Below are 9377 nucleotides of genomic sequence, written 5' to 3'. Positions count from 1 at the left end.
GAAATAATGTTACATCCGAGCCTCAGTTTCCTAATGTAGAACATGGGGATAGTCATACCTGCAGATAGGGTTGTGGTGGGCACTAATATGAAGTTAGTGTGTATAAAGGACTCAGCCCAGAGCCTGGCACATGGTAAATACCCAATATATGTGCATGTTATCATGGCAGAGATGGTAGGGGACACAGAGAAATGAGGCCCATGGTTCTGGTCTTCATTGGTAAATTCATTTGGGAACTATTTATCATCTAATTTGTGGAGGCTGCTGAGAGAGGTGTCATCTGACACTAGACACTCCCAAGTCTGGTAGAGGAGAGAAAACACGTCTATAAGCAAGGAAGATTTCATGTGCAAAGTGATAAATTTTAATAAAAAAAAAAAAGCCAGAAGACTCAAAAACTTATTGAATGAAAGGAGCTAGAAGTAAGAGAGTATATATAACATGATTCCATTTTTATGAAGTTTTGGAACTGGCAAAACAATCTATGGTGGTAAAGGTCAGAAGAAGGGTTCCTACTAGGGTACTGGCTGGGAGGAAGCATGAAGGAACTTTCTGGAAATGTTCTGTGTCTTCAACTGGGTAGTGGAACCCTGGGCATACACAAAATATGTAAAAATTCAACCACAGGTACACTTAAGATTTGTGCACTTTACTGTATGTAAATGATATTTGAAAAAAATTGTGCCAGAGGAGTTTAGAAAAGGGAGTGATTTTTCTTTCTTTCTTTCTTTCTTTCTTTCTTTCTTTCTTTCTTTCTTTCTTTCTTTCTTTCTTCTTTCTTTCTTTCTTTCTTCTTTCTTTCTTTCTTTCTTTCTTTCTTTCTTTCTTCTTTCTTTCTGTCTTCTTTCTTTCTTCTTTCTTTCTTTCTTTCTTTCTTTCTTTCTTTCTTTCTCTCTCTCTCTTTCTCTCTCTCTCTCTTTCTTTCTTTCTTTCTTTCTTTCTTTTTTTTTTAGATGTATTTATTTATTTTAGAGAGAGCATGAGCAATCAGGGGGAGAGGCAGAGGGAGAGGAAGAATCCTGGAGCAAACTCTTGAACAGGGAGTCCAATGTGGGGCTTGATCCCAGGACCCGGAGATCATGACCTGAGCTGAAATCAAGAGTCGGCTGCTCAACTGCCTGAGCCGCCCAGGCACCCCGGGAGTGATGTCTTCCAGCTTAAGTGGACAGTGAAGGCCTCGTGGCCCGGAGAAGGAACTGCAGGGGGGAAATGGTCCCTTTGTCTCTCTTGGTGGCTCAGTAACACAGGATCTAAACAAAGCACTTAAACTTACCTTAATGGAGTCAGGAATCATCATTAAGTGGTTTTGGAGATTATTTGCTATCTGTTTACAATGCAAAAAAAAAAAAGTTTAGGATTATATAATTGCAAAAGTCATATTCAGGGAGGTAATTATCAAGTGTAACATGAGTGTTCTATTTTCGGGCTTCATTGCTAGCTCTTCTGGCCCTTCATTCCCTTTCGGTAATGTGATTGCGAGTTGTTTTTCTGGTTCTCTTCTGTCGGAGGCAGCTGGATGATGGGAGGCTATGGATGGGGAATACAGAGTGGAATGATAAATCACATTTCTTTCTGTTGGGCTTTGCTTTTCACAAAGCACCTGTGTACACAGCATCTCACTCGATAGCAATCCAGGAGGGAGACAGGGTTATCAGTCATGATTATTGATTGCAAGCAACAGAAACCAATACTGAATAGCTTAAGCAGAGAAGGAATGTATTAGGAGGTTATCAAATGGCTCAGAGAATTAAAAACAACAACAACAACTGGAGAACGAGGGTGAGAAAACAGACAGGAATCAGGGAGAGCTTACTCAAGCCCCTGTTATTTTAGGGAGCTTTTGTTTCAGCAGCTTAGCTGTTTCAGTTAAATTTGGGAATGATCAAGACAGATTTTCCAGAAAGCAGTAGCATGGACAGGGATGACAGAAAGTGATTTGACCTGTAGAGAAAGGAGATTCCAGGAGGGAATCACGGCATGTCAAAGACAGGGAGGTAGGAAAGGATGGTGAGGGTGGGCTTGGGGTTTTGCAATTTGGGTGAGGCAATGGGAAGAGGTAAAGCTGGGAGAGTAGGTTGAGGGCTGGTGGAGAGCTTTGCATGCCTGGGTGATGAGTTTGTACTTAGACCAGTGGGTCCTTTTGCCTTTTGTTTTTGAGCAAAGGGATGAGATTTTTCTATTTGTCCTTTAGGAATAATAAGCTGGTACCCGAGAGAGGACTGTGTGGAGCAGGAAACCTGGACCACAGCCAGCTGACATAGTGAGCACCAGTGTCAACTGCTCCTGACAGACTGAGAAGGAGGGCCAAGAAAGGGCTTTGGGCCTGCGTCACTTGACAGCCATGAAGAAAGCAGTTTCCAGAGCATGCTGAGGCCGGGCGGGTTTTCAGAGAGCTAGGGGCTCAGTAGGCGCCGAGGACATGGAGTTTCAGGTAGATGAGAACAAGGGACTCCAGTCCAAGCTCTCCACCTCCTGCCCTGGCCTGTCATTGCCCTCAGCTGCTTCCAGGTTCCCCATCCCCTTCCTCAGCTACACCTGCCTCAGAGCTGAGCTTTCTCTCTGGAACGCTCTCCTCCCTTCTGTTCCCTCAGCAGGACATAGAATCTTAGTATCTGAGGAGACCTAAGATGGAAAAGTGGAGGCTTGGGGAGGGGCAGGGGCTTGCCAAGGACACAGCCAGGGGGAGGCAGAGCCAGTAGCCAAAGTCCATCTCATCTCGGTCCAGGGCTCTTCTCCCACCCTGTCTCTTCTGAGAAGCTGTCCCTGACTGAGCCCTTTCACTGGTTTATTCTGTGGTTTGCATGCATCCAGTTTGTAGGGCATATTCCACGGGGCATTTAAAATTCCTCATTTGGTGCTGTCTTCCAATGAGACCTATTGCCTTGTCCTTGGTGTGTCTTCCAGAACCTAGTCCAGAGCTCGGCATGAGGCTGCACCATGTAGGTCAGGAGCCCAGGGCTCTCCACCTGGCTCTGCCTCTTGACCTGCAGAGAGTGCCAAGTGCAGTCCATCCCCCAAGGCAGTGCAGGCAGGAAAGCACGAAAATAAGGAGGACACAGACAGAAGGCAATGAGCCAGTTTTTACTCCTTGCAAGTCCCCCTCGGGATCCCTTCACCTCTGAGGAGATTTCAAGCACTGCCCCCAGGCTACACAGGCCTGGCTTGAACTCGGAGTTTCTCTGGACCAGGCTTGTGGTCCAGGTCACATGTTATGTTAACTCTTTAGTTGGATTCATTCCATGTGAGTAGTGTAAAATCCAACTCCAAATCTGATCTTGGATTATAAATTCCCCGGGACATATCCACCCTCCCACTCCAACTCAGGCTGAGACATGCAAGTTTCCTTGTTTCCCTGTGTGGGAGGAGAGAGTTTACTCATTGGCTCTTTTACTGAGGGTATAGTCCTTTGAGGGTCCCGGTTTATATGAAGGTTTCAGTTCTATCTCCTTACCCTATCTGCTAGAACCTGGACTGACCACCCCTTTGCCATCTCCCCTCCCTGAGAATCTTCCCCTGCTATTCTTTTCTCTTCTTTTCTTTTCTTTTTTTTTTTTTTAATTTTTACTTATTTATGATAGTCACAGAGAGAGAGAGAGAGGCAGAGACACAGGCAGAGGGAAAAGCAGGCTCCATGCACCAGGAGCCCGATGTGGGATTCGATCCCGGGTCTCCAGGATCGCGCCCTGGGCCAAAGGCAGGCGCCAAACCGCTGCGCCACCCAGGGATCCCTCTTCTTTTCTTTTTAAGAGTAAGCTCTATGCCCAATGTAGGGCTTGAGCTCAGGACCCTGAGATCAAGAGTCACATGCTCTACTGACTGAGCCAGCCAGGCTCCCCTCTGGTCCCTCACACCCTCTGCTATTCTTCACCCTTACACTGGATGAATCTTAGTAAAGTGTGGCTCTGATCATGCTCAAGAACTTTCAGTGGCTCCCTATGATTAAAAATGTAGCATTTCAGGCCTTGACAGCAGGGCTTCAACCCAACTTTGCAGTCTCCTTACTGGTCACTCTGAGTAGTGAGGCCACTGGGCAGGCAGGCAGTGACTCAGGGGAGCCCAGGGGGAAGTGTATGTCACCTACTGGCACTTGGGGCCACTTGCCTGGCCAAAGGATAACCCTTCCCCACCTAGTCGTTCATGTTCTCAGATTTCATTTGCCCATTTTATTCATAACATTGTAGGGAAGAAGAAAAATGCTATTTTTAAAATTAATTAATTAATTAATTTTGAAGTAGGCTCCATGCCCAGCATGGAGCCCAATTGGGGAACTGAACCCACCACAGTGAGACCAAGACCTGAGCAGAAATCAAGAGTCGGCTGTCCAACCCACTGAGCCACTCAAGCTCCCTGAAAAATGCTATTTTAAAAAGCTGCCTGGAATGGTAAATTTTATGTTATGTATATTTAACTACAAAAAAAACCCCCCCACACATACACAAAACTGCTTGGCAGCATTTTCTAGAGTAAGCCAGGCATCTTGGTGGAAGATTGCCTGTTTTGGGACAACATACCTACTTGGCCTTTCAGTTATGCAAAGCAGGGTTTGGAATGAATGTGGTGGGAGAAGCTGAGCTCTGTGCACCCTTGGGTGGGGTGGTTAGGTTTTGCTTCTGTTTGGTCATAAATGCTGTTTTTGTTTCCATCCTCCAAGGACCCAGGAAATGGGTTTGGAACCAAGATGAAAGGGCAGGGACAGACGACTTTAATCTGAGCTGGGATGGGCCCCGCTAACGTGGCAAGGAGTTGGGGTAAGAGGAGGGGACTTAAGATGTCTTTTTTTTTTTTCTTTGAGTAAGCTGTATGCCCAACCTAGGGCTTGAACTCATGAACCCAACATGAAGAGTTGCATGCTCAGGCGCCTGGATGGCTCAGTTGGTTAAGTGTCAGACTTTGTTTTTTTTTTTTTTTTTTTTTTATTTATGATAGTCACAGAGAGAGAGAGAGAGGCGCAGAGACACAGGCAGAGGGAGAAGCAGGCTCCATGCACTGGGAGCCCGACGTGGGATTCGATCCTGGGTCTCCAGGATCACGCCCTGGGCCAAAGGCAGGCGCCAAACCGCTGCGCCACCCAGGGATCCCAGTGTCAGACTTTGGCTCGGTGTCCTGGGGTTGAGCCCCAAGTCAGGCTCCCTGCTCAGTGGGGAGTCTGCTCCTCTCCCTCTCTCTCTGCCCTTCCCCCTGCTCATGCCTCTCTCAAATAAATAAGTAAAATCTTGAGAGAGAGAGAGAGAGAGAGAGAGAGAGAGATGCATGCTCTATCGACTGAGCCAGCCAGGGGTTCCCCCAAATGCCCTTTGTAACCAAATTTTACCTGGACCATAATTTGAGAAGGAGGCTGGTCCTGTGGAAGCAGGTGAGGAGAAATCTTATGTAACCTGGGCTGTGGAAGAAAAGGAGTCCCCGTGAGGGAGGCAGAAGGTCCTAGGCCTGGCTGCTTCTGAGGCCTCTGGCCCCCTCTGACATCAGAAGCTATCAGCAGCAAAGTTCTGGGAGGTTTCAGGAAGGTGCTGGAGGTTTTCCCTGGAACCCAGGTCTGGCTATGGAGCTGGGAGAAAAAAGAGTAGAAATGAACTCCTACCTTGTTACCTTGCCTGGCCTTGAGGGCTAAGGGGGAGGCTTGGCCTGGCAGCCAAATACCAGGGGTTAGCTGTCTGGAGATAAGAGCAGGCCAGTTGGGTTCCTTTCATCCTCACCGAGGAAAGAGAAGAGAGAGAGAGAGAGAAGCAATTTGCAAGTCTCCCTCGAAGCTCTTTTCACTTTCATAGAACCCTCAAGAGTGGGATGAGCCATGTTTCCAAATGCAGTGGAGGAAGGAGACCCAGCCTCCCTCCAGGTCCCCTCCTGGTAGGAGAGACCCCCTGTCTTGTCCACTTGGGCAGGATTGGCAGCAGGAGGAGATTTATTAATTTGTAAAAAAAAAAAAATAAGTGAAGATAGCTTTGGATATTTTCTACTTATTATAAAAGGTTTAGACAGTTGCACATATATAACAAAGTCATGTCATTCCATCATCCAGAGGTAGACCCTGTTGGCATCTGGCGTCAAGCTTCCCATGCTTTGTTTTCTTTCTTTTTTTCTTTTTTAAAGATTTTATTCATTTATTCATGAGAAACACAGAAAGAGGCAGAGACATAGGCAGAGGGAGAAGCAAGCTCTCCGCTGGGAAGCCTGATGTGGGACTCACTCCCGGGACCCCAGGATCACTCCTTGAGCCGAAGGCAGACATTCAACCACTGAGTCACCCAGGTGCCCTATGTTTTGTTTTCTTATGTATCCTTATGAATCCATGACCCAGAAGTCAGCTGGGCTCTTAAGATTAAGTTAAGATGGGTTTGAACTCTTTATTCTGTACCCAGTGGAAATTCCACTCTCTCCTCAAAAATGAGCTTCTCCGAGGGCGTAAGTAGGTACAGTCCCCTTTGGCTCCTATTTGCCAACCACTGAATTCTTAGTTTCTGCATCCTTTTGGCTGTCTGGTGCCTAAGTCCTGGGGCAATATGGCCTGGGAGTAGCTAAGACCAGAATCTTAGCTCTTTTCTTCCATTTCCAGAAAAATCCCATTCACAAGAAGCCATGTGTGAATTTAAACATTCTTAAGGTCAAAAGGACAAAGAGTGAGGTTATGTCACAGGAATAAAAACTTTTTAAAATTGAGGTTGAAGGGCTTCTCTTCATCAGAGAAGAGTTGGTTAAGTGGCTCAGTTGGCTAAGTGTCTGCCTTTGGCTCAAGTCATGAGCCCATCAAGCCCTGAGTCGGGCTCTGTGTTCAGTGGTGAGTCTACTTCTCCCTCTCCCTATCGCTCCTCTCCCTCTACTTTCTCTCACTCTCTCTTTCAAAAGATAAAAATTTTTTAAAAAGATTTTATTTATTTATTCATGAGAGACAGAGAGAGACAGAGACACAGGCAGAGGGAGAAGCAGGCTCCACGTAGGGAGCCTGACACGGGACTCGATCCTGGGACCCCAGGATCAGGCCCTGGGCTGAAGGTGGCGCTAAACTGCCAAGCGACCTGGGCTGCCCAAATAAATAAATTCTTAAAAAAAGAAACAGATAAAATTGAGATTGACTTGGGATGCCTGGCTGGCTCAGTCAATGGAGCCTGTGACTCTTGGGTTTGTGAGTTTGAGCTCCACGTTGGGTGTAGAGATTACTTAAATAAATAAAACTTTACATTAAAAAAAATGAACCTGCTATTGGGAAAAGGCCTTGGGTCCTCTGTCAGGGCCCGTGCCACCATCCTCCTTCCTTGTAGCTCCCACCCGAGTGCAAGTGTACCTGTCTTCTAGGCTGGTCTGAGAGCCATGCCCTTGGGTACATAGCACTATCCCCTCGAGTGGTTTATCAAAGCATAATCCTATAGAGAGACAACTCTTTCTCTAAGGAGCCTGCTGCCATCTGCTAAGGCGACAATTCTTTCTATCCTGCTAGACATGTAGTTTTTTTTTTTTTTTAAACAAAAATGAGCTCATTCTAAACATTCTCTATGACAACAGAGCTGATCTTCTTTCCTCCATTTTACAAAAGAGGATCTGAAATGAAGCCTTGGCTCTTGCCTGAAAGCAGCTCTGCCCAGATCTTTATCCAGCTATGCCTTCCGGCCAGTCAGATCTGTGCCCTGGGGTTCCACACACTCGCAAACACCTCTCAATGGCATGTTTAATGTTGTGTGTGTTTCTTATTTATTGTTTACTCTTCCCACTAGAATGTAAATTCAGTGAGGTCATAGACAGGGTCCGTTCTGTTCACTGTTCTGTCTTCAGAATTAATCACTTAGTAGACTGTAATATTCAGGGTTCTCCAAAGAAACAGAGTCATTGGGATGTGTATATATATAGAGAAAGACTCATTTTAAGGAATTAACTCATGTGATTATGGAGGTTGGCAGTTCAGAGTCTACAGGGTGGGCTGGCAGGCTAGACACTCAGGGAAGAGGTGACGTTGTGGTTCAAGTCTGAAGGTTGTCAAGCTGGAGAATCCCCTCTTGCTTGTGGGAGGTCAAGTCTTTTGTTCTATGTGAGCCTTTAACTGATTAGATGGGGGCCACCCACATTTTGGAGTGCAATCTGCTTTACCCTAAGTCTAACAATGAATTAATTAATTGAAAGATTTTATTTATTTATTTGAGAGAGAGAGAGGGAGTGAGAGCACAAGCAGGCAGAGGGGCAGAGGAATAGGGAGAAACAGACTCCTTGCTAAGCAGGGAGTCTGACGCAGGGCTCAATCCCAGGACCCTGGGATCATGACCTGAGCCGAAGACAGCTGCTTACCTGACTGAGCCACCCAGACGCCCCCAAAGTCCAGCAGTTTAAGTATTAATTCATCTAAAACACCCGCAAGGAAATGTCTGGAATAATGTTTGACCAAATATCTTGGCAGTATGGCCCAGCCAAGTTGACACATAAAATCAACCATCACAATAGGAACGTGATAACTATTCATTGAATGAGTGGCGGAGTGAATAAATAAATGAACGAATGAACTTAAGGAGGGTGAGAGTCCTGCCCCAGTCACACAGCTGGCAAAATGAAGGTGCAGGTTTTCTATACTTGAGGCAGGCCGCTGTTCTCGCCACCCCTCCACAAGGCTTCTCTGAACAGTGACCAGAGCCAGCCTTGTGTGGTGCCCGGGGCTGTTGCCAGAGCACAGACTTTCTCCTGCAAGCTCTTGACATCCCACAAAGGTTTATGCTCATGTCTGGCATCATTACAAAACACTCCTGTCTAGAATTATCACCAAGGAGGCCTTTCGATAGAAGTGTTCACCTGTGTTACCTGAAGCAACTAAAAAATTATTATCTTACAAAAAGGAGAGCCTCACCTAAAATCTCCAGCAGGAGTGAATAAGCAAAGAGCTAGGCACTGTGGTGTGGAGATCTGGCCCTAACCCACTAACCCATTCAGCAAATTTTTGCCCACTTCCCTTGGTGCTCCTTGCCTTCTGGCCAAATTAAGCTACTTCCGGTTTCCTGGGCAGACCCTGCAATTAATTCTCCCCGTTTCCCCTGGTGCTGCTACCATACCTGGAATGCACCTCCCCCTACATTTCATCCATTTATTTATTTATTCAAGAAATATTTCTCACGCATCTAAAGGGGGCAGGTGCTCTCCTTGCATTGGGCACAGAGTGATGAGCAAGGCAGGTAAGGTGCCTGCCCCTCTGGAGCTCACATTCTAGTATTGGGAAAACAGACACAATTCAAGCCAGTAAATGAACAAGATGATTCCAGGTGGCGATTAGCGCTGGGAAGAAAGCCAGGAAGTAATAGCAGGTTGCGACAAGCTGATGTGGAAGATAGTGCCAGGGTGGGGGAGAGATGTCTTGTAGATTGGAGCTCAGGGTTGATGTTAAAGGAGAGCCCCCAGCCACCTGGGGCCTG

At 46.5% G+C, this 9377-nt stretch overlaps 1 long non-coding RNA gene across 2 annotated transcripts; it reads right to left on the bottom strand.

Moving 5' to 3' along the window:
• Positions 1–909: 909 nt before the first annotated feature.
• On the bottom strand, positions 910–7684 carry LOC140634057 (uncharacterized). Of its 2 annotated transcripts, none has more exons than XR_012031614.1 (4): positions 7555–7684; positions 5312–5545; positions 1274–1324; positions 910–1089 (listed from the first exon to the last, which is right to left on the bottom strand). It is a non-coding gene; the product is annotated as an uncharacterized lncRNA (long non-coding RNA). The 2 variants fall into 2 exon arrangements; XR_012031613.1 differs by lacking the exon at positions 7555–7684 and adding an exon at positions 5579–5696 and having other exon boundaries at positions 5312–5380.
• Positions 7685–9377: the final 1693 nt, after the last annotated feature.

This window comes from Canis lupus, chromosome 5 (assembly GCF_048164855.1).
Source record: "Canis lupus baileyi chromosome 5, mCanLup2.hap1, whole genome shotgun sequence".
In the NCBI taxonomy this organism is placed as follows: domain Eukaryota; kingdom Metazoa; phylum Chordata; class Mammalia; order Carnivora; family Canidae; genus Canis; species Canis lupus.
Note: the sequence above shows the minus strand (reverse complement) of the source record. Positions and strands in the feature narration are given on the sequence as shown.